This window comes from Spea bombifrons, chromosome 3, assembly GCF_027358695.1.
Source record: "Spea bombifrons isolate aSpeBom1 chromosome 3, aSpeBom1.2.pri, whole genome shotgun sequence".
NCBI lineage: Eukaryota > Metazoa > Chordata > Amphibia > Anura > Pelobatidae > Spea > Spea bombifrons.
In genome coordinates this window covers 2945487-2969267 of record NC_071089.1, presented here as the reverse complement: position 1 = coordinate 2969267, position 23781 = coordinate 2945487, and the positions used below count along the sequence as shown (strand labels likewise).

Sequence of the window (23781 nt, the reverse complement as noted above, 5' to 3'; positions counted from 1 at the left end):
AAGCCTTACCTAACCCTAAACTGTCAACCGTAAACCATTAACAGTACTCCGACGCTAACTGTAACTGGGCCTCTTCAAAGCCATGAGCTTAACCCGCCCCTAACCCAAGCTCTATCACCAAACCTTTCCATGCTTAAACGTTTCTAACCGCTAACTTTGGAAAGGTGGTTTAATAAGAAAGATTGGATTTGTGGAAAAGATATATTTGCTTTCAAAGGAAACAGCATCAGGCAACTTGGTATTTGTGAAGCCGATGGGTTCAGCACGCCACGATTGGAAAAAAGAGTAGTAATCAGATTCCATCCCGAAGCCTTACCCCTAACCTTGTAACGCAGCCCAAAGAATGTGTGCCAGGAACTTCTGGTGGCTGCAGCAGAAGGGGAAGTTGCGGACCCCCGTAGGTAAGCGGTGGGGGAGTTACAATCTTCAGCTTTTCTTTTCTTAACGCAAACAACATTGTTTCAAAGAAGCAACCTCGCGCCCCAGTCACTAAGACTGCTGGAAGGTTTGTTTGAGCTGCCGCCTCATTTGAATACCCATGATGCACCGAGAAACGCCCCGCCTTATTGTTAGTTTAATAAGACTTTAAAACAGCCCAATATTAAATAGTTCCAATCCCTTTGCAATTGTGTTTTGCATGTGTTAAAGGTTCCAATGATCAGGCAAGAGCTGGGTGGGATTAATTAAACACACCTTAACCTCGAGGAGCACTGCCTGTGGCCGGGCCGTTGCCCTGCGGCATGCTTGGGTATACTCTGGTTTCTCTTCAGACCGAATAAATCTTTCGCCTTTTACTAAAGATTTCCGTGGGGAGGAACGACCATGAGTCTTAATCAATTTTTTGATGCCTGGCGTTTGCTGGGCTTCTTTGCTGTTGTTAACGATAGATTAAAAAGATTGCTTGCTTTAGTCGCAAGCTTCGTCCTGGCTAAGGGCTGCGTCGCATCCAGAAGCGCAAAATATCCTGCCTGTGTCATGCTATGTACTGTTTGGGGTTGTAGAAATGCTTTAACGAGGCAGAGTTAGACCACGCCCTCCAGACTGTATGCAAATAAGCCTGTACATATGCTGTCAAGCATATTCCCAATTGTTCTTTATGATAATAAACAAACCAAAAAAAAAAAACAACTGTCCTTAAATGTTTAACATTGAGATCTCTGTTCCTCACATGTGCAGTTGTATTATTCATTTCCTCAAATATCAATAGTGAAACATCTGGAAAAAGTACTCACCACACGCTTAAGGGGCCGGTTTTCAGCATGGAAAGGACTAATGCGCCCTCTGTACGTTCAGTGATCATAGCTTTTTTGCTATTTGTTTAAAAGCTTTCCGACACGGGTTGGGAAGCTCTATGCGTGTGGAAAGATCAGGTTGCAGACTTCATTTTTGGCAAAGTGTCTAGTCTGCCATGTTTGGATTGACTTTTGCCGCTCCGATGCCGTGCTGCGCTCCTTCTTTGTGGCGGTGCTGGGGAGTCCGGTCGTCCGTGCGCTGCCGTTAGTGAGCCTTTTGCTCGTTCGTCGCAAGGCCGTATGGTGAACTGTCCGAGATTTTGTGCGTTTTCTTCCCGCCGCAGTTTTAATACAAAAACAATTTTGTTAGGTACTTTTTATAATCTTAGGTGCAAAATGTTGGCACTGGCGATGCTGCTTAAGACAAAAAGAAATTGAAGGAAATCAGGCTTTTTTGGTGTTTGTGAAAAGGATGGGCTAAACACGCCACAATGGGGAAGGATTCTAAGCCTTACCTAACCCTAAACTGTCAACCGTAAACCATTAACAGTACTCCGACGCTAACTGTAACTGGGCCTCTTCAAAGCCATGAGCTTAACCCGCCCCTAACCCAAGCTCTATCACCAAACCTTTCCATGCTTAAACGTTTCTAACCGCTAACTTTGGAAAGGTGGTTTAATTAGAAAGATTGGATTTGTGGAAAAGATATATTTGCTTTCAAAGGAAACAGCATCAGGCAACTTGGTATTTGCGAAGCCGATGGGTTCAGCACGCCACGATTGGAAAAAAGAGTAGTAATCAGATTCCATCCCGAAGCCTTACCCCTAACCTTGTAACACAGCCCAAAGAATGTGTGCCAGGAACTTCTGGTGGCTGCAGCAGAAGGGGAAGTTGCGGACCCCCGTAGGTAAGCGGCGGGGGAGTTACAATCTTCAGCTTTTCTTTTCTTAACGCAAACAACATTGTTTCAAAGAAGCAACCTCGCGCCCCAGTCACTAAGACTGCTGGAAGGTTTGTTTGAGCTGCCGCCTCATTTGAATACCCATGATGCACCGAGAAACGCCCCGCCTTATTGTTAGTTTAATAAGACTTTAAAACAGCCCAATATTAAATAGTTCCAATCCCTTTGCAATTGTGTTTTGCATGTGTTAAAGGTTCCAATGATCAGGCAAGAGCTGGGTGGGATTAATTAAACACACCTTAACCTCGAGGAGCACTGCCTGTGGCCGGACCGTTGCCCTGCGACATGCTTGGGTATACTCTGGTTTCTCTTCAGACCGAATAAATCTTTCGCCTTTTACTAAAGATTTTCGTGGGGAGGAACGACCATGAGTCTTAATCAATTTTTTGATGCCTGGCGTTTGCTGGGCTTCTTTGCTGTTGTTAACGATAGATCAAAAAGATTGCTTGCTTTAGTCGCAAGCTTTGTCCTGGCTAAGGGCTGCGTCGCATCCAGAAGCGCAAAATATCCTGCCTGTGTCATGCTATGTACTGTTTGGGGTTGTAGAAATGCTTTAATGAGGCAGAGTTAGACCACGCCCTCCAGACTGTATGCAAATAAGCCTGTACACATGCTTTCAAGCATATTCCCAATTGTTCTTTATGATAATAAACAAACCAAAAAAAAAAAACAACTGTCCTTAAATGTTTAACATTGAGATCTCTGTTCCTCACATGTGCAGTTGTATTATTCATTTCCTCAAATATCAATAGTGAAACATCTGGAAAAAGTACTCACCACACGCTTAAGGGGCCGGTTTTCAGCATGGAAAGGACTAATGCGCCCTCTGTACGTTCAGTGATCATAGCTTTTTTGCTATTTGTTTAAAAGCTTTCCGACACGAGTTGGGAAGCTCTATGCGTGTGGAAAGATCAGGTTGCAGACTTCATTTTTGGCAAAGTGTCTAGTCTGCCGTGTTTGGATTGACTTTTGCCGCTCCGATGCCGTGCTGCGCTCCTTCTTTGTGGCGGTGCTGGGGAGTCCGGTCGTCCGTGCGCTGCCGTTAGTGAGCCTTTTGCTCGTTCGTCGCAAGGCCGTATGGTGAACTGTCTGAGATTTTGTGCGTTTTCTTCCCGCCGCAGTTTTAATACAAAAACAATTTTGTTAGGTACTTTTTATAATCTTAGGTGCAAAATGTTGGCACTGGCGATGCTGCTTAAGACAAAAAGAAATTGAAGGAAATCAGGCTTTTTTGGTGTTTGTGAAAAGGATGGGCTAAACACGCCACAATGGGGAAGGATTCTAAGCCTTACCTAACCCTAAACTGTCAACCGTAAACCATTAACAGTACTCCGACGCTAACTGTAACTGGGCCTCTTCAAAGCCATGAGCTTAACCCGCCCCTAACCCAAGCTCTATCACCAAACCTTTCCATGCTTAAACGTTTCTAACCGCTAACTTTGGAAAGGTGGTTTAATTAGAAAGATTGGATTTGTGGAAAAGATATATTTGCTTTCAAAGGAAACAGCATCAGGCAACTTGGTATTTGTGAAGCCGATGTGTTCAGCACGCCACGATTGGAAAAAAGAGTAGTAATCAGATTCCATCCCGAAGCCTTACCCCTAACCTTGTAACACAGCCCAAAGAATGTGTGCCAGGAACTTCTGGTGGCTGCAGCAGAAGGGGAAGTTGCGGACCCCCGTAGGTAAGCGGTGGGGGAGTTACAATCTTCAGCTTTTCTTTTCTTAACGCAAACAACATTGTTTCAAAGAAGCAACCTCGCGCCCCAGTCACTAAGACTGCTGGAAGGTTTGTTTGAGCTGCCGCCTCATTTGAATACCCATGATGCACCGAGAAACGCCCCGCCTTATTGTTAGTTTAATAAGACTTTAAAACAGCCCAATATTAAATAGTTCCAATCCCTTTGCAATTGTGTTTTGCATGTGTTAAAGGTTCCAATGATCAGGCAAGAGCTGGGTGGGATTAATTAAACACACCTTAACCTCGAGGAGCACTGCCTGTGGCCGGGCCGTTGCCCTGCGGCATGCTTGGGTATACTCTGGTTTCTCTTCAGACCGAATAAATCTTTCGCCTTTTACTAAAGATTTCCGTGGGGAGGAACGACCATGAGTCTTAATCAATTTTTTGATGCCTGGCGTTTGCTGGGCTTCTTTGCTGTTGTTAACGATAGATCAAAAAGATTGCTTGCTTTAGTCGCAAGCTTCGTCCTGGCTAAGGGCTGCGTCGCATCCAGAAGCGCAAAATATCCTGCCTGTGTCATGCTATGTACTGTTTGGGGTTGTAGAAATGCTTTAATGAGGCAGAGTTAGACCACGCCCTCCAGACTGTATGCAAATAAGCCTGTACACATGCTTTCAAGCATATTCCCAATTGTTCTTTATGATAATAAACAAACCAAAAAAAAAGAACAACTGTCCTTAAATGTTTAACATTGAGATCTCTGTTCCTCACATGTGCAGTTGTATTATTCATTTCCTCAAATATCAATAGTGAAACATCTGGAAAAAGTACTCACCACACGCTTAAGGGGCCGGTTTTCAGCATGGAAAGGACTAATGCGCCCTCTGTACGTTCAGTGATCATAGCTTTTTTGCTATTTGTTTAAAAGCTTTCCGACACGAGTTGGGAAGCTCTATGCGTGTGGAAAGATCAGGTTGCAGACTTCATTTTTGGCAAAGTGTCTAGTCTGCCGTGTTTGGATTGACTTTTGCCGCTCCGATGCCGTGCTGCGCTCCTTCTTTGTGGCGGTGCTGGGGAGTCCGGTCGTCCGTGCGCTGCCGTTAGTGAGCCTTTTGCTCGTTCGTCGCAAGGCCGTATGGTGAACTGTCCGAGATTTTGTGCGTTTTCTTCCCGCCGCAGTTTTAATACAAAAACAATTTTGTTAGGTACTTTTTATAATCTTAGGTGCAAAATGTTGGCACTGGCGATGCTGCTTAAGACAAAAAGAAATTGAAGGAAATCAGGCTTTTTTGGTGTTTGTGAAAAGGATGGGCTAAACACGCCACAATGGGGAAGGATTCTAAGCCTTACCTAACCCTAAACTGTCAACCGTAAACCATTAACAGTACTCCGACGCTAACTGTAACTGGGCCTCTTCAAAGCCATGAGCTTAACCCGCCCCTAACCCAAGCTCTATCACCAAACCTTTCCATGCTTAAACGTTTCTAACCGCTAACTTTGGAAAGGTGGTTTAATTAGAAAGATTGGATTTGTGGAAAAGATATATTTGCTTTCAAAGGAAACAGCATCAGGCAACTTGGTATTTGTGAAGCCGATGGGTTCAGCACGCCACGATTGGAAAAAAGAGTAGTAATCAGATTCCATCCCGAAGCCTTACCCCTAACCTTGTAACACAGCCCAAAGAATGTGTGCCAGGAACTTCTGGTGGCTGCAGCAGAAGGGGAAGTTGCGGACCCCCGTAGGTAAGCGGTGGGGGAGTTACAATCTTCAGCTTTTCTTTTCTTAACTCAAACAACATTGTTTCAAAGAAGCAACCTCGCGCCCCAGTCACTAAGACTGCTGGAAGGTTTGTTTGAGCTGCCGCCTCATTTGAATACCCATGATGCACCGAGAAACGCCCCGCCTTATTGTTAGTTTAATAAGACTTTAAAACAGCCCAATATTAAATAGTTCCAATCCCTTTGCAATTGTGTTTTGCATGTGTTAAAGGTTCCAATGATCAGGCAAGAGCTGGGTGGGATTAATTAAACACACCTTAACCTCGAGGAGCACTGCCTGTGGCCGGGCCGTTGCCCTGCGGCATGCTTGGGTATACTCTGGTTTCTCTTCAGACCGAATAAATCTTTCGCCTTTTACTAAAGATTTCCGTGGGGAGGAACGACCATGAGTCTTAATCAATTTTTTGATGCCTGGCGTTTGCTGGGCTTCTTTGCTGTTGTTAATGATAGATCAAAAAGATTGCTTGCTTTAGTCGCAAGCTTCGTCCTGGCTAAGGGCTGCGTTGCATCCAGAAGCGCAAAATATCCTGCCTGTGTCATGCTATGTACTGTTTGGGGTTGTAGAAATGCTTTAATGAGGCAGAGTTAGACCACGCCCTCCAGACTGTATGCAAATAAGCCTGTACACATGCTTTCAAGCATATTCCCAATTGTTCTTTATGATAATAAACAAACCAAAAAAAAAAAACAACTGTCCTTAAATGTTTAACATTGAGATCTCTGTTCCTCACATGTGCAGTTGTATTATTCATTTCCTCAAATATCAATAGTGAAACATCTGGAAAAAGTACTCACCACACGCTTAAGGGGCCGGTTTTCAGCATGGAAAGGACTAATGCGCCCTCTGTACGTTCAGTGATCATAGCTTTTTTGCTATTTGTTTAAAAGCTTTCCGACACGAGTTGGGAAGCTCTATGCGTGTGGAAAGATCAGGTTGCAGACTTCATTTTTGGCAAAGTGTCTAGTCTGCCGTGTTTGGATTGACTTTTGCCGCTCCGATGCCGTGCTGCGCTCCTTCTTTGTGGCGGTGCTGGGGAGTCCGGTCGTCTGTGCGCTGCCGTTAGTGAGCCTTTTGCTCGTTTGTCGCAAGGCCGTATGGTGAACTGTCCGAGATTTTGTGCGTTTTCTTCCCGCCGCAGTTTTAATACAAAAACAATTTTGTTAGGTACTTTTTATAATCTTAGGTGCAAAATGTTGGCACTGGCGATGCTGCTTAAGACAAAAAGAAATTGAAGGAAATCAGGCTTTTTTGGTGTTTGTGAAAAGGATGGGCTAAACACGCCACAATGGGGAAGGATTCTAAGCCTTACCTAACCCTAAACTGTCCACCGTAAACCATTAACAGTACTCCGACGCTAACTGTAACTGGGCCTCTTCAAAGCCATGAGCTTAACCCGCCCCTAACCCAAGCTCTATCACCAAACCTTTCCATGCTTAAACGTTTCTAACCGCTAACTTTGGAAAGGTGGTTTAATTAGAAAGATTGGATTTGTGGAAAAGATATATTTGCTTTCAAAGGAAACAGCATCAGGCAACTTGGTATTTGTGAAGCCGATGGGTTCAGCACGCCACGATTGGAAAAAAGAGTAGTAATCAGATTCCATCCCGAAGCCTTACCCCTAACCTTGTAACACAGCCCAAAGAATGTGTGCCAGGAACTTCTGGTGGCTGCAGCAGAAGGGGAAGTTGCGGACCCCCGTAGGTAAGCGGTGGGGGAGTTACAATCTTCAGCTTTTCTTTTCTTAACGCAAACAACATTGTTTCAAAGAAGCAACCTCGCGCCCCAGTCACTAAGACTGCTGGAAGGTTTGTTTGAGCTGCCGCCTCATTTGAATACCCATGATGCACCGAGAAACGCCCCGCCTTATTGTTAGTTTAATAAGACTTTAAAACAGCCCAATATTAAATAGTTCCAATCCCTTTGCAATTGTGTTTTGCATGTGTTAAAGGTTCCAATGATCAGGCAAGAGCTGGGTGGGATTAATTAAACACACCTTAACCTCGAGGAGCACTGCCTGTGGCGGGGCCGTTGCCCTGCGGCATGCTTGGGTATACTCTGGTTTCTCTTCAGACCGAATAAATCTTTCGCCTTTTACTAAAGATTTCCGTGGGGAGGAACGATCATGAGTCTTAATCAATTTTTTGATGCCTGGCGTTTGCTGGGCTTCTTTGCTGTTGTTAACGATAGATCAAAAAGATTGCTTGCTTTAGTCGCAAGCTTCGTCCTGGCTAAGGGCTGCGTCGCATCCAGAAACGCAAAATATCCTGCCTGTGTCATGCTATGTACTGTTTGGGGTTGTAGAAATGCTTTAATGAGGCAGAGTTAGACCACGCCCTCCAGACTGTATGCAAATAAGCCTGTACACATGCTTTCAAGCATATTCCCAATTGTTCTTTATGATAATAAACAAACCAAAAAAAAAAAACAACTGTCCTTAAATGTTTAACATTGAGATCTCTGTTCCTCACATGTGCAGTTGTATTATTCATTTCCTCAAATATCAATAGTGAAACATCTGGAAAAAGTACTCACCACACGCTTAAGGGGCCGTTTTCAGCATGGAAAGGACTAATGCGCCCTCTGTACGTTCAGTGATCATAGCTTTTTTGCTATTTGTTTAAAAGCTTTCCGACACGAGTTGGGAAGCTCTATGCGTGTGGAAAGATCAGGTTGCAGACTTCATTTTTGGCAAAGTGTCTAGTCTGCCGTGTTTGGATTGACTTTTGCCGCTCCGATGCCGTGCTGCGCTCCTTCTTTGTGGCGGTGCTGGGGAGTCCGGTCGTCCGTGCGCTGCCGTTAGTGAGCCTTTTGCTCGTTCGTCGCAAGGCCGTATGGTGAACTGTCCGAGATTTTGTGCGTTTTCTTCCCGCCGCAGTTTTAATACAAAAACAATTTTGTTAGGTACTTTTTATAATCTTAGGTGCAAAATGTAGGCACTGGCGATGGTGCTTAAGACAAAAAGAAATTGAAGGAAATCAGGCTTTTTTGGTGTTTGTGAAAAGGATGGGCTAAACACGCCACAATGGGGAAGGATTCTAAGCCTTACCTAACCCTAAACTGTCAACCGTAAACCATTAACAGTACTCCGACGCTAACTGTAACTGGGCCTCTTCAAAGCCATGAGCTTAACCCGCCCCTAACCCAAGCTCTATCACCAAACCTTTCCATGCTTAAACGTTTCTAACCGCTAACTTTGGAAAGGTGGTTTAATTAGAAAGATTGGATTTGTGGAAAAGATATATTTGCTTTCAAAGGAAACAGCATCAGGCAACTTGGTATTTGTGAAGCCGATGGGTTCAGCACGCCACGATTGGAAAAAAGAGTAGTAATCAGATTCCATCCCGAAGCCTTACCCCTAACCTTGTAACACAGCCCAAAGAATGTGTGCCAGGAACTTCTGGTGGCTGCAGCAGAAGGGGAAGTTGCGGACCCCCGTAGGTAAGCGGTGGGGGAGTTACAATCTTCAGCTTTTCTTTTCTTAACGCAAACAACATTGTTTCAAAGAAGCAACCTCGCGCCCCAGTCACTAAGACTGCTGGAAGGTTTGTTTGAGCTGCCGCCTCATTTGAATACCCATGATGCACCGAGAAACGCCCCGCCTTATTGTTAGTTTAATAAGACTTTAAAACAGCCCAATATTAAATAGTTCCAATCCCTTTGCAATTGTGTTTTGCATGTGTTAAAGGTTCCAATGATCAGGCAAGAGCTGGGTGGGATTAATTAAACACACCTTAACCTCGAGGAGCACTGCCTGTGGCCGGGCCGTTGCCCTGCGGCATGCTTGGGTATACTCTGGTTTCTCTTCAGACCGAATAAATCTTTTGCCTTTTACTAAAGATTTCCGTGGGGAGGAACGACCATGAGTCGTAATCAATTTTTTGATGCCTGGCGTTTGCTGGGCTTCTTTGCTGTTGTTAACGATAGATCAAAAAGATTGCTTGCTTTAGTTGCGAGCTTCGTCCTGGCTAAGGGCTGCGTCGCATCCAGAAGCGCAAAATATCCTGCCTGCGTCATGCTATGTACTGTTTGGGGTTGTAGAAATGCTTTAACGAGGCAGAGTTAGACCACGCCCTCCAGACTGTATGCAAATAAGCCTGTACATATGCTTTCAAGCATATTCCCAATTGTTCTTTATGATAATAAACAAACCAAAAAAAAAAAACAACTGTCCTTAAATGTTTAACATTGAGATCTCTGTTCCTCACATGTGCAGTTGTATTATTCATTTCCTCAAATATCAATAGTGAAACATCTGGAAAAAGTACTCACCACACGCTTAAGGGGCCGGTTTTCAGCATGGAAAGGACTAATGCGCCCTCTGTACGTTCAGTGATCATAGCTTTTTTGCTATTTGTTTAAAAGCTTTCCGACACGAGTTGGGAAGCTCTATGCGTGTGGAAAGATCAGGTTGCAGACTTCATTTTTGGCAAAGTGTCTAGTCTGCCGTGTTTGGATTCACTTTTGCTGCTCCGATGCCGTGCTGCGCTCCTTCTTTGTGGCGGTGCTGGGGAGTCCGGTCGTCCGTGCGCTGCCGTTAGTGAGCCTTTTGCTCGTTCGTCGCAAGGCCGTATGGTGAACTGTCCGAGATTTTGTGCGTTTTCTTCCCGCCGCAGTTTTAATACAAAAACAATTTTGTTAGGTACTTTTTATAATCTTAGGTGCAAAATGTTGGCACTGGCGATGCTGCTTAAGACAAAAAGAAATTGAAGGAAATCAGGCTTTTTTGGTGTTTGTGAAAAGGATGGGCTAAACACGCCACAATGGGGAAGGATTCTAAGCCTTACCTAACCCTAAACTGTCAACCGTAAACCATTAACAGTACTCCGACGCTAACTGTAACTGGGCCTCTTCAAAGCCATGAGCTTAACCCGCCCCTAACCCAAGCTCTATCACCAAACCTTTCCATGCTTAAATGTTTCTAACCGCTAACTTTGGAAAGGTGGTTTAATTAGAAAGATTGGATTTGTGGAAAAGATATATTTGCTTTCAAAGGAAACAGCATCAGGCAACTTGGTATTTGTGAAGCCGATGGGTTCAGCACGCCACGATTGGAAAAAAGAGTAGTAATCAGATTCCATCCCGAAGCCTTACCCCTAACCTTGTAACACAGCCCAAAGAATGTGTGCCAGGAACTTCTGGTGGCTGCAGCAGAAGGGGAAGTTGCGGACCCCCGTAGGTAAGCGGTGGGGGAGTTACAATCTTCAGCTTTTCTTTTCTTAACGCAAACAACATTGTTTCAAAGAAGCAACCTCGCGCCCCAGTCACTAAGACTGCTGGAAGGTTTGTTTGAGCTGCCGCCTCATTTGAATACCCATGATGCACCGAGAAACGCCCCGCCTTATTGTTAGTTTAATAAGACTTTAAAACAGCCCAATATTAAATAGTTCCAATCCCTTTGCAATTGTGTTTTGCATGTGTTAAAGGTTCCAATGATCAGGCAAGAGCTGGGTGGGATTAATTAAACACACCTTAACCTCGAGGAGCACTGCCTGTGGCCGGGCCGTTGCCCTGCGGCATGCTTGGGTATACTCTGGTTTCTCTTCAGACCGAATAAATCTTTCGCCTTTTACTAAAGATTTCCGTGGGGAGGAACGACCATGAGTCTTAATCAATTTTTTGATGCCTGGCGTTTGCTGGGCTTCTTTGCTGTTGTTAACAATAGATCAAAAAGATTGCTTGCTTTAGTTGCAAGCTTCGTCCTGGCTAAGGGCTGCTTCGCATCCAGAAGCGCAAAATATCCTGCCTGCGTCATGCTATGTACTGTTTGGGGTTGTAGAAATGCTTTAACGAGGCAGAGTTAGACCACGCCCTCCAGACTGTATGCAAATAAGCCTGTACATATGCTTTCAAGCATATTCCCAATTGTTCTTTATGATAATAAACAAACCAAAAAAAAAAACAACTGTCCTTAAATGTTTAACATTGAGATCTCTGTTCCTCACATGTGCAGTTGTATTATTCATTTCCTCAAATATCAATAGTGAAACATCTGGAAAAAGTACTCACCACACGCTTAAGGGGCCGGTTTTCAGCATGGAAAGGACTAATGCGCCCTCTGTACGTTCAGTGATCATAGCTTTTTTGCTATTTGTTTAAAAGCTTTCCGACACGAGTTGGGAAGCTCTATGCGTGTGGAAAGATCAGGTTGCAGACTTCATTTTTGGCAAAGTGTCTAGTCTGCCGTGTTTGGATTGACTTTTGCCGCTCCGATGCCGTGCTGCGCTCCTTCTTTGTGGCGGTGCTGGGGAGTCCGGTCGTCCGTGCGCTGCCGTTAGTGAGCCTTTTGCTCGTTCGTCGCAAGGCCGTATGGTGAACTGTCCGAGATTTTGTGCGTTTTCTTCCCGCCGCAGTTTTAATACAAAAACAATTTTGTTAGGTACTTTTTATAATCTTAGGTGCAAAATGTTGGCACTGGCGATGCTGCTTAAGACAAAAAGAAATTGAAGGAAATCAGGCTTTTTTGGTGTTTGTGAAAAGGATGGGCTAAACACGCCACAATGGGGAAGGATTCTAAGCCTTACCTAACCCTAAACTGTCAACCGTAAACCATTAACAGTACTCCGACGCTAACTGTAACTGGGCCTCTTCAAAGCCATGAGCTTAACCCGCCCCTAACCCAAGCTCTATCACCAAACCTTTCCATGCTTAAACGTTTCTAACCGCTAACTTTGGAAAGGTGGTTTAATTAGAAAGATTGGATTTGTGGAAAAGATATATTTGCTTTCAAAGGAAACAGCATCAGGCAACTTGGTATTTGTGAAGCCGATGGGTTCAGCACGCCACGATTGGAAAAAAGAGTAGTAATCGGATTCCATCCCGAAGCCTTACCCCTAACCTTGTAACACAGCCCAAAGAATGTGTGCCAGGAACTTCTGGTGGCTGCAGCAGAAGGGGAAGTTGCGGACCCCCGTAGGTAAGCGGTGGGGGAGTTACAATCTTCAGCTTTTCTTTTCTTAACGCAAACAACATTGTTTCAAAGAAGCAACCTCGCGCCCCAGTCACTAAGACTGCTGGAAGGTTTGTTTGAGCTGCCGCCTCATTTGAATACCCATGATGCACCGAGAAACGCCCCGCCTTATTGTTAGTTTAATAAGACTTTAAAACAGCCCAATATTAAATAGTTCCAATCCCTTTGCAATTGTGTTTTGCATGTGTTAAAGGTTCCAATGATCAGGCAAGAGCTGGGTGGGATTAATTAAACACACCTTAACCTCGAGGAGCACTGCCTGTGGCCGGGCCGTTGCCCTGCGGCATGCTTGGGTATACTCTGGTTTCTCTTCAGACTGAATAAATCTTTCGCCTTTTACTAAAGATTTCCGTGGGGAGGAACGACCATGAGTCTTAATCAATTTTTTGATGCCTGGCGTTTGCTGGGCTTCTTTGCTGTTGTTAACGATAGATCAAAAAGATTGCTTGCTTTAGTCGCAAGCTTCGTCCTGGCTAAGGGCTGCGTCGCATCCAGAAGCGCAAAATATCCTGCCTGTGTCATGCTATGTACTGTTTGGGGTTGTAGAAATGCTTTAATGAGGCAGAGTTAGACCACGCCCTCCAGACTGTATGCAAATAAGCCTGTACACATGCTTTCAAGCATATTCCCAATTGTTCTTTATGATAATAAACAAACCAAAAAAAAAGAACAACTGTCCTTAAATGTTTAACATTGAGATCTCTGTTCCTCACATGTGCAGTTGTATTATTCATTTCCTCAAATATCAATAGTGAAACATCTGGAAAAAGTACTCACCACACGCTTAAGGGGCCGGTTTTCAGCATGGAAAGGACTAATGCGCCCTCTGTACGTTCAGTGATCATAGCTTTTTTGCTATTTGTTTAAAAGCTTTCCGACACGAGTTGGGAAGCTCTATGCGTGTGGAAAGATCAGGTTGCAGACTTCATTTTTGGCAAAGTGTCTAGTCTGCCGTGTTTGGATTGACTTTTGCCGCTCCGATGCCGCGCTGCGCTCCTTCTTTGTGGCGGTGCTGGGGAGTCCGGTCGTCCGTGCGCTGCCGTTAGTGAGCCTTTTGCTCGTTCGTCGCAAGGCCGTATGGTGAACTGTCCGAGATTTTGTGCGTTTTCTTCCCGCCGCAGTTTTAATACAAAAACAATTTTGTTAGGTACTTTTTATAATCTTAGGTGCAAAATGTTGGCACTGGCGATGCTGCTTAAGACAAAAAGAAATTGAAGGAAATCAGGCTTTTTTGGTGTTTGTGAAAAGGATGGGCTAAACACGCCACAATGGGGAAGGATTCTAAGCCTTACCTAACCCTAAACTGTCAACCGTAAACCATTAACAGTACTCCGACGCTAACTGTAACTGGGCCTCTTCAAAGCCATGAGCTTAACCCGCCCCTAACCCAAGCTCTATCACCAAACCTTTCCATGCTTAAACGTTTCTAACCGCTAACTTTGGAAAGGTGGTTTAATTAGAAAGATTGGATTTGTGGAAAAGATATATTTGCTTTCAAAGGAAACAGCATCAGGCAACTTGGTATTTGTGAAGCCGATGGGTTCAGCACGCCACGATTGGAAAAAAGAGTAGTAATCAGATTCCATCCCGAAGCCTTACCCCTAACCTTGTAACACAGCCCAAAGAATGTGTGCCAGGAACTTCTGGTGGCTGCAGCAGAAGGGGAAGTTGCGGACCCCCGTAGGTAAGCGGTGGGGGAGTTACAATCTTCAGCTTTTCTTTTCTTAACTCAAACAACATTGTTTCAAAGAAGCAACCTCGCGCCCCAGTCACTAAGACTGCTGGAAGGTTTGTTTGAGCTGCCGCCTCATTTGAATACCCATGATGCACCGAGAAACGCCCCGCCTTATTGTTAGTTTAATAAGACTTTAAAACAGCCCAATATTAAATAGTTCCAATCCCTTTGCAATTGTGTTTTGCATGTGTTAAAGGTTCCAATGATCAGGCAAGAGCTGGGTGGGATTAATTAAACACACCTTAACCTCGAGGAGCACTGCCTGTGGCCGGGCCGTTGCCCTGCGGCATGCTTGGGTATACTCTGGTTTTTCTTCAGACCGAATAAATCTTTCGCCTTTTACTAAAGATTTCCGTGGGGAGGAACGACCATGAGTCTTAATCAATTTTTTGATGCCTGGCGTTTGCTGGGCTTCTTTGCTGTTGTTAACGATAGATCAAAAAGATTGCTTGCTTTAGTCGCAAGCTTCGTCCTGGCTAAGGGCTGCGTCGCATCCAGAAGCGCAAAATATCCTGCCTGTGTCATGCTATGTACTGTTTGGGGTTGTAGAAATGCTTTAATGAGGCAGAGTTAGACCACGCCCTCCAGACTGTATGCAAATAAGCCTGTACACATGCTTTCAAGCATATTCCCAATTGTTCTTTATGATAATAAACAAACCAAAAAAAAAAAACAACTGTCCTTAAATGTTTAACATTGAGATCTCTGTTCCTCACATGTGCAGTTGTATTATTCATTTCCTCAAATATCAATAGTGAAACATCTGGAAAAAGTACTCACCACACGCTTAAGGGGCCGGTTTTCAGCATGGAAAGGACTAATGCGCCCTCTGTACGTTCAGTGATCATAGCTTTTTTGCTATTTGTTTAAAAGCTTTCCGACACGAGTTGGGAAGCTCTATGCGTGTGGAAAGATCAGGTTGCAGACTTCATTTTTGGCAAAGTGTCTAGTCTGCCGTGTTTGGATTGACTTTTGCCGCTCCGATGCCGTGCTGCGCTCCTTCTTTGTGGCGGTGCTGGGGAGTCCGGTCGTCTGTGCGCTGCCGTTAGTGAGCCTTTTGCTCGTTTGTCGCAAGGCCGTATGGTGAACTGTCCGAGATTTTGTGCGTTTTCTTCCCGCCGCAGTTTTAATACAAAAACAATTTTGTTAGGTACTTTTTATAATCTTAGGTGCAAAATGTTGGCACTGGCGATGCTGCTTAAGACAAAAAGAAATTGAAGGAAATCAGGCTTTTTTGGTGTTTGTGAAAAGGATGGGCTAAACACGCCACAATGGGGAAGGATTCTAAGCCTTACCTAACCCTAAACTGTCAACCGTAAACCATTAACAGTACTCCGACGCTAACTGTAACTGGGCCTCTTCAAAGCCATGAGCTTAACCCGCCCCTAACCCAAGCTCTATCACCAAACCTTTCCATGCTTAAATGTTTCTAACCGCTAACTTTGGAAAGGTGGTTTAATTAGAAAGATTGGATTTGTGGAAAAGATATATTTGCTTTCAAAGGAAACAGCATCAGGCAACTTGGTATTTGTGAAGCCGATGGGTTCAGCACGCCACGATTGGAAAAAAGAGTAGTAATCAGATTCCATCCCGAAGCCTTACCCCTAACCTTGTAACACAGCCCAAAGAATGTGTGCCAGGAACTTCTGGTGGCTGCAGCAGAAGGGGAAGTTGCGGACCCCCGTAGGTAAGCGGTGGGGGAGTTACAATCTTCAGCTTTTCTTTTCTTAACGCAAACAACATTGTTTCAAAGAAGCAACCTCGCGCCCCAGTCACTAAGACTGCTGGAAGGTTTGTTTGAGCTGCCGCCTCATTTGAATACCCATGATGCACCGAGAAACGCCCCGCCTTATTGTTAGTTTAATAAGACTTTAAAACAGCCCAATATTAAATAGTTCCAATCCCTTTGCAATTGTGTTTTGCATGTGTTAAAGGTTCCAATGATCAGGCAAGAGCTGGGTGGGATTAATTAAACACACCTTAACCTCGAGGAGCACTGCCTGTGGCCGGGCCGTTGCCCTGCGGCATGCTTGGGTATACTCTGGTTTCTCTTCAGACCGAATAAATCTTTCGCCTTTTACTAAAGATTTCCGTGGGGAGGAACGACCATGAGTCTTAATCAATTTTTTGATGCCTGGCGTTTGCTGGGCTTCTTTGCTGTTGTTAACAATAGATCAAAAAGATTGCTTGCTTTAGTTGCAAGCTTCGTCCTGGCTAAGGGCTGCTTCGCATCCAGAAGCGCAAAATATCCTGCCTGCGTCATGCTATGTACTGTTTGGGGTTGTAGAAATGCTTTAACGAGGCAGAGTTAGACCACGCCCTCCAGACTGTATGCAAATAAGCCTGTACATATGCTTTCAAGCATATTCCCAATTGTTCTTTATGATAATAAACAAACCAAAAAAAAAAACAACTGTCCTTAAATGTTTAACATTGAGATCTCTGTTCCTCACATGTGCAGTTGTATTATTCATTTCCTCAAATATCAATAGTGAAACATCTGGAAAAAGTACTCACCACACGCTTAAGGGGCCGGTTTTCAGCATGGAAAGGACTAATGCGCCCTCTGTACGTTCAGTGATCATAGCTTTTTTGCTATTTGTTTAAAAGCTTTCCGACACGAGTTGGGAAGCTCTATGCGTGTGGAAAGATCAGGTTGCAGACTTCATTTTTGGCAAAGTGTCTAGTCTGCCGTGTTTGGATTGACTTTTGCCGCTCCGATGCCGTGCTGCGCTCCTTCTTTGTGGCGGTGCTGGGGAGTCCGGTCGTCCGTGCGCTGCCGTTAGTGAGCCTTTTGCTCGTTCGTCGCAAGGCCGTATGGTGAACTGTCCGAGATTTTGTGCGTTTTCTTCCCGCCGCAGTTTTAATACAAAAACAATTTTGTTAGGTACTTTTTATAATCTTAGGTGCAAAATGTTGGCACTGGCGATGCTGCTTAAGACAAAAAGAAATTGAAGGAAATCAGGCTTTTTTGGTGTTTGTGAAAAGGATGGGCTAAACACGCCACAATGGGGAAGGATTCTAAGCCTTACCTAACCCTAAACTGTCAACCGTAAACCATTAACAGTACTCCGACGCTAACTGTAACTGGGCCTCTTCAAAGCCATGAGCTTAACCCGCCCCTAACCCAAGCTCTATCACCAAACCTTTCCATGCTTAAACGTTTCTAACCGCTAACTTTGGAAAGGTGGTTTAATTAGAAAGATTGGATTTGTGGAAAAGATATATTTGCTTTCAAAGGAAACAGCATCAGGCAACTTGGTATTTGTGAAGCCGATGGGTTCAGCACGCCACGATTGGAAAAAAGAGTAGTAATCGGATTCCATCTCGAAGCCTTACCCCTAACCTTGTAACACAGCCCAAAGAATGTGTGCCAGGAACTTCTGGTGGCTGCAGCAGAAGGGGAAGTTGCGGACCCCCGTAGGTAAGCGGTGGGGGAGTTACAATCTTCAGCTTTTCTTTTCTTAACGCAAACAACATTGTTTCAAAGAAGCAACCTCGCGCCCCAGTCACTAAGACTGCTGGAAGGTTTGTTTGAGCTGCCGCCTCATTTGAATACCCATGATGCACCGAGAAACGCCCCGCCTTATTGTTAGTTTAATAAGACTTTAAAACAGCCCAATATTAAATAGTTCCAATCCCTTTGCAATTGTGTTTTGCATGTGTTAAAGGTTCCAATGATCAGGCAAGAGCTGGGTGGGATTAATTAAACACACCTTAACCTCGAGGAGCACTGCCTGTGGCCGGGCCGTTGCCCTGCGGCATGCTTGGGTATACTCTGGTTTCTCTTCAGACCGAATAAATCTTTCGCCTTTTACTAAAGATTTCCGTGGGGAGGAATGACCATGAGTCTTAATCAATTTTTTGATGCCTGGCGTTTGCTGGGCTTCTTTGCTGTTGTTAACGATAGATCAAAAAGATTGCTTGCTTTAGTTGCAAGCTTCGTCCTGGGTAAGGGCTGCTTCGCATCCAGAAGCGCAAAATATCCTGCCTGCGTCATGCTATGTACTGTTTGGGGTTGTAGAAATGCTTTAACGAGGCAGAGTTAGACCACGCCCTCCAGACTGTATGCAAATAAGCCTGTACATATGCTTTCAAGCATATTCCCAATTGTTCTTTATGATAATAAACAAACCAAAAAAAAAAAACAACTGTCCTTAAATGTTTAACATTGAGATCTCTGTTCCTCACATGTGCAGTTGTATTATTCATTTCCTCAAATATCAATAGTGAAACATCTGGAAAAAGTACTCACCACACGCTTAAGGGGCCGGTTTTCAGCATGGAAAGGACTAATGCGCCCTCTGTACGTTCAGTGATCATAGCTTTTTTGCTATTTGTTTAAAAGCTTTCCGACACGAGTTGGGAAGCTCTATGCGTGTGGAAAGATCAGGTTGCAGACTTCATTTTTGGCAAAGTGTCTAGTCTGCCGTGTTTGGATTGACTTTTGCCGCTCCGATGCCGTGCTGCGCTCCTTCTTTGTGGCGGTGCTGGGGAGTCCGGTCGTCCGTGCGCTGCCGTTAGTGAGCCTTTTGCTCGTTCGTCGCAAGGCCGTATGGTGAACTGTCCGAGATTTTGTGCGTTTTCTTCCCGCCGCAGTTTTAATACAAAAACAATTTTGTTAGGTACTTTTTATAATCTTAGGTGCAAAATGTTGGCACTGGCGATGCTGCTTAAGACAAAAAGAAATTGAAGGAAATCAGGCTTTTTTGGTGTTTGTGAAAAGGATGGGCTAAACACGCCACAATGGGGAAGGATTCTAAGCCTTACCTAACCCTAAACTGTCAACCGTAAACCATTAACAGTACTCCGACGCTAACTGTAACTGGGCCTCTTCAAAGCCATGAGCTTAACCCGCCCCTAACCCAAGCTCTATCACCAAACCTTTCCATGCTTAAACGTTTCTAACCGCTAACTTTGGAAAGGTGGTTTAATTAGAAAGATTGGATTTGTGGAAAAGATATATTTGCTTTCAAAGGAAACAGCATCAGGCAACTTGGTATTTGTGAAGCCGATGGGTTCAGCACGCCACGATTGGAAAAAAGAGTAGTAATCAGATTCCATCCCGAAGCCTTACCCCTAACCTTGTAACACAGCCCAAAGAATGTGTGCCAGGAACTTCTGGTGGCTGCAGCAGAAGGGGAAGTTGCGGACCCCTGTAGGTAAGCGGTGGGGGAGTTACAATCTTCAGCTTTTCTTTTCTTAACGCAAACAACATTGTTTCAAAGAAGCAACCTCGCGCCCCAGTCACTAAGACTGCTGGAAGGTTTGTTTGAGCTGCCGCCTCATTTGAATACCCATGATGCACCGAGAAACGCCCCGCCTTATTGTTAGTTTAATAAGACTTTAAAACAGCCCAATATTAAATAGTTCCAATCCCTTTGCAATTGTGTTTTGCATGTGTTAAAGGTTCCAATGATCAGGCAAGAGCTGGGTGGCATTAATTAAACACACCTTAACCTCGAGGAGCACTGCCTGTGGCCGGGCCGTTGCCCTGCGGCATGCTTGGGTATACTCTGGTTTCTCTTCAGACCGAATAAATCTTTCGCCTTTTACTAAAGATTTCCGTGGGGAGGAACGACCATGAGTCTTAATCAATTTTTTGATGCCTGGCGTTTGCTGGGCTTCTTTGCTGTTGTTAACGATAGATCAAAAAGATTGCTTGCTTTAGTCGCAAGCTTCGTCCTGGCTAAGGGCTGCGTCGCATCCAGAAGCGCAAAATATCCTGCCTGTGTCATGCTATGTACTGTTTGGGGTTGTAGAAATGCTTTAATGAGGCAGAGTTAGACCACGCCCTCCAGACTGTATGCAAATAAGCCTGTACACATGCTTTCAAGCATATTCCCAATTGTTCTTTATGATAATAAACAAACCAAAAAAAAAAAACAACTGTCCTTAAATGTTTAACATTGAGATCTCTGTTCCTCACATGTGCAGTTGTATTATTCATTTCCTCAAATATCAATAGTGAAACATCTGGAAAAAGTACTCACCACACGCTTAAGGGGCCGGTTTTCAGCATGGAAAGGACTAATGCGCCCTCTGTACGTTCAGTGATCATAGCTTTTTTGCTATTTGTTTAAAAGCTTTCCGACACGAGTTGGGAAGCTCTATGCGTGTGGAAAGATCAGGTTGCAGACTTCATTTTTGGCAAAGTGTCTAGTCTGCCGTGTTTGGATTGACTTTTGCCGCTCCGATGCCGTGCTGCGCTCCTTCTTTGTGGCGGTGCTGGGGAGTCCGGTCGTCCGTGCGCTGCCGTTAGTGAGCCTTTTGCTCGTTCGTCGCAAGGCCGTATGGTGAACTGTCCGAGATTTTGTGCGTTTTCTTCCCGCCGCAGTTTTAATACAAAAACAATTTTGTTAGGTACTTTTTATAATCTTAGGTGCAAAATGTTGGCACTGGCGATGCTGCTTAAGACAAAAAGAAATTGAAGGAAATCAGGCTTTTTTGGTGTTTGTGAAAAGGATGGGCTAAACACGCCACAATGGGGAAGGATTCTAAGCCTTACCTAACCCTAAACTGTCAACCGTAAACCATTAACAGTACTCCGACGCTAACTGTAACTGGGCCTCTTCAAAGCCATGAGCTTAACCCGCCCCTAACCCAAGCTCTATCACCAAACCTTTCCATGCTTAAACGTTTCTAACCGCTAACTTTGGAAAGGTGGTTTAATTAGAAAGATTGGATTTGTGGAAAAGATATATTTGCTTTCAAAGGAAACAGCATCAGGCAACTTGGTATTTGTGAAGCCGATGGGTTCAGCACGCCACGATTGGAAAAAAGAGTAGTAATCGGATTCCATCCCGAAGCCTTACCCCTAACCTTGTAACACAGCCCAAAGAATGTGTGCCAGGAACTTCTGGTGGCTGCAGCAGAAGGGGAAGTTGCGGACCCCCGTAGGTAAGCGGTGGGGGAGTTACAATCTTCAGCTTTTCTTTTCTTAACGCAAACAACATTGTTTCAAAGAAGCAACCTCGCGCCCCAGTCACTAAGACTGCTGGAAGGTTTGTTTGAGCTGCCGCCTCATTTGAATACCCATGATGCACCGAGAAACGCCCCGCCTTATTGTTAGTTTAATAAGACTTTAAAACAGCCCAATATTAAATAGTTCCAATCCCTTTGCAATTGTGTTTTGCATGTGTTAAAGGTTCCAATGATCAGGCAAGAGCTGGGTGGGATTAATTAAACACACCTTAACCTCGAGGAGCACTGCCTGTGGCCGGGCCGTTGCCCTGCGGCATGCTTGGGTATACTCTGGTTTCTCTTCAGACCGAATAAATCTTTCGCCTTTTACTAAAGATTTCCGTGGGGAGGAACGACCATGAGTCTTAATCAATTTTTTGATGCCTGGCGTTTGCTGGGCTTCTTTGCTGTTGTTAACGATAGATCAAAAAGATTGCTTGCTTTAGTCGCAAGCTTCGTCCTGGCTAAGGGCTGCGTCGCATCCAGAAGCGCAAAATATCCTGCCTGTGTCATGCTATGTACTGTTTGGGGTTGTAGAAATGCTTTAATGAGGCAGAGTTAGACCACGCCCTCCAGACTGTATGCAAATAAGCCTGTACACATGCTTTCAAGCATATTCCCAATTGTTCTTTATGATAATAAACAAACCAAAAAAAAAAAACAACTGTCCTTAAATGTTTAACATTGAGATCTCTGTTCCTCACATGTGCAGTTGTATTATTCATTTCCTCAAATATCAATAGTGAAACATCTGGAAAAAGTACTCACCACACGCTTAAGGGGCCGGTTTTCAGCATGGAAAGGACTAATGCGCCCTCTGTACGTTCAGTGATCATAGCTTTTTTGCTATTTGTTTAAAAGCTTTCCGACACGAGTTGGGAAGCTCTATGCGTGTGGAAAGATCAGGTTGCAGACTTCATTTTTGGCAAAGTGTCTAGTCTGCCGTGTTTGGATTGACTTTTGCCGCTCCGATGCCGTGCTGCGCTCCTTCTTTGTGGCGGTGCTGGGGAGTCCGGTCGTCCGTGCGCTGCCGTTAGTGAGCCTTTTGCTCGTTCGTCGCAAGGCCGTATGGTGAACTGTCCGAGATTTTGTGCGTTTTCTTCCCGCCGCAGTTTTAATACAAAAACAATTTTGTTAGGTACTTTTTATAATCTTAGGTGCAAAATGTTGGCACTGGCGATGCTGCTTAAGACAAAAAGAAATTGAAGGAAATCAGGCTTTTTTGGTGTTTGTGAAAAGGATGGGCTAAACACGCCACAATGGGGAAGGATTCTAAGCCTTACCTAACCCTAAACTGTCAACCGTAAACCATTAACAGTACTCCGACGCTAACTGTAACTGGGCCTCTTCAAAGCCATGAGCTTAACCCGCCCCTAACCCAAGCTCTATCACCAAACCTTTCCATGCTTAAACGTTTCTAACCGCTAACTTTGGAAAGGTGGTTTAATTAGAAAGATTGGATTTGTGGAAAAGATATATTTGCTTTCAAAGGAAACAGCATCAGGCAACTTGGTATTTGTGAAGCCGATGGGTTCAGCACGCCACGATTGGAAAAAAGAGTAGTAATCAGATTCCATCCCGAAGCCTTACCCCTAACCTTGTAACACAGCCCAAAGAATGTGTGCCAGGAACTTCTGGTGGCTGCAGCAGAAGGGGAAGTTGCGGACCCCCGTAGGTAAGCGGTGGGGGAGTTACAATCTTCAGCTTTTCTTTTCTTAACGCAAACAACATTGTTTCAAAGAAGCAACCTCGCGCCCCAGTCACTAAGACTGCTGGAAGGTTTGTTTGAGCTGCCGCCTCATTTGAATACCCATGATGCACCGAGAAACGCCCCGCCTTATTGTTAGTTTAATAAGACTTTAAAACAGCCCAATATTAAATAGTTCCAATCCCTTTGCAATTGTGTTTTGCATGTGTTAAAGGTTCCAATGATCAGACAAGAGCTGGGTGGGATTAATTAAACACACCTTAACCTCGAGGAGCACTGCCTGTGGCCGGGCCGTTGCCCTGCGGCATGCTTGGGTATACTCTGGTTTCTCTTCAGACCGAATAAATCTTTCGCCTTTTACTAAAGATTTCCGTGGGGAGGAACGACCATGAGTCTTAATCAATTTTTTGATGCCTGGCGTTTGCTGGGCTTCTTTGCTGTTGTTAACGATAGATCAAAAAGATTGCTTGCTTTAGTCGCAAGCTTCGTCCTGGCTAAGGGCTGCGTCGCATCCAGAAGCGCAAAATATCCTGCCTGTGTCATGCTATGTACTGTTTGGGGTTGTAGAAATGCTTTAATGAGGCAGAGTTAGACCACGCCCTCCAGACTGTATGCAAATAAGCCTGTACACATGCTTTCAAGCATATTCCCAATTGTTCTTTATGATAATAAACAAACCAAAAAAAAAAAACAACTGTCCTTAAATGTTTAACATTGAGATCTCTGTTCCTCACATGTGCAGTTGTATTATTCATT

The 23781-nt window shown here is 44.5% G+C and overlaps 14 non-coding genes across 14 annotated transcripts; all 14 read left to right on the top strand.

The window, feature by feature from the left end:
• Positions 1-750: 750 nt before the first annotated feature.
• Positions 751-865, top strand: LOC128488075 (U5 spliceosomal RNA). Its single transcript, XR_008353514.1, has one exon. It is a non-coding gene; the product is annotated as a U5 spliceosomal RNA (small nuclear RNA).
• A 1623-nt stretch (positions 866-2488) lies between these two features.
• On the top strand, positions 2489-2603 carry LOC128488183 (U5 spliceosomal RNA). Its single transcript, XR_008353618.1, has one exon. It is a non-coding gene; the product is annotated as a U5 spliceosomal RNA (small nuclear RNA).
• A 1623-nt stretch (positions 2604-4226) lies between these two features.
• LOC128488073 (U5 spliceosomal RNA) lies at positions 4227-4341 on the top strand. The gene has a single exon (XR_008353513.1). It is a non-coding gene; the product is annotated as a U5 spliceosomal RNA (small nuclear RNA).
• Positions 4342-5964: 1623 nt separating this feature from the next.
• LOC128488072 (U5 spliceosomal RNA) lies at positions 5965-6079 on the top strand. The gene has a single exon (XR_008353512.1). It is a non-coding gene; the product is annotated as a U5 spliceosomal RNA (small nuclear RNA).
• Positions 6080-7702: 1623 nt separating this feature from the next.
• On the top strand, positions 7703-7817 carry LOC128487885 (U5 spliceosomal RNA). The gene has a single exon (XR_008353331.1). It is a non-coding gene; the product is annotated as a U5 spliceosomal RNA (small nuclear RNA).
• Positions 7818-9439: 1622 nt separating this feature from the next.
• Positions 9440-9554, top strand: LOC128488105 (U5 spliceosomal RNA). The gene has a single exon (XR_008353543.1). It is a non-coding gene; the product is annotated as a U5 spliceosomal RNA (small nuclear RNA).
• Positions 9555-11177: 1623 nt separating this feature from the next.
• LOC128488071 (U5 spliceosomal RNA) lies at positions 11178-11292 on the top strand. The gene has a single exon (XR_008353511.1). It is a non-coding gene; the product is annotated as a U5 spliceosomal RNA (small nuclear RNA).
• A 1622-nt stretch (positions 11293-12914) lies between these two features.
• On the top strand, positions 12915-13029 carry LOC128488136 (U5 spliceosomal RNA). The gene has a single exon (XR_008353573.1). It is a non-coding gene; the product is annotated as a U5 spliceosomal RNA (small nuclear RNA).
• A 1623-nt stretch (positions 13030-14652) lies between these two features.
• On the top strand, positions 14653-14767 carry LOC128488149 (U5 spliceosomal RNA). The gene has a single exon (XR_008353586.1). It is a non-coding gene; the product is annotated as a U5 spliceosomal RNA (small nuclear RNA).
• Positions 14768-16390: 1623 nt separating this feature from the next.
• Positions 16391-16505, top strand: LOC128488070 (U5 spliceosomal RNA). Its single transcript, XR_008353510.1, has one exon. It is a non-coding gene; the product is annotated as a U5 spliceosomal RNA (small nuclear RNA).
• Positions 16506-18127: 1622 nt separating this feature from the next.
• On the top strand, positions 18128-18242 carry LOC128488143 (U5 spliceosomal RNA). The gene has a single exon (XR_008353580.1). It is a non-coding gene; the product is annotated as a U5 spliceosomal RNA (small nuclear RNA).
• Positions 18243-19865: 1623 nt separating this feature from the next.
• LOC128488069 (U5 spliceosomal RNA) lies at positions 19866-19980 on the top strand. The gene has a single exon (XR_008353509.1). It is a non-coding gene; the product is annotated as a U5 spliceosomal RNA (small nuclear RNA).
• A 1623-nt stretch (positions 19981-21603) lies between these two features.
• LOC128488068 (U5 spliceosomal RNA) lies at positions 21604-21718 on the top strand. Its single transcript, XR_008353507.1, has one exon. It is a non-coding gene; the product is annotated as a U5 spliceosomal RNA (small nuclear RNA).
• A 1623-nt stretch (positions 21719-23341) lies between these two features.
• On the top strand, positions 23342-23456 carry LOC128488067 (U5 spliceosomal RNA). Its single transcript, XR_008353506.1, has one exon. It is a non-coding gene; the product is annotated as a U5 spliceosomal RNA (small nuclear RNA).
• Positions 23457-23781: the final 325 nt, after the last annotated feature.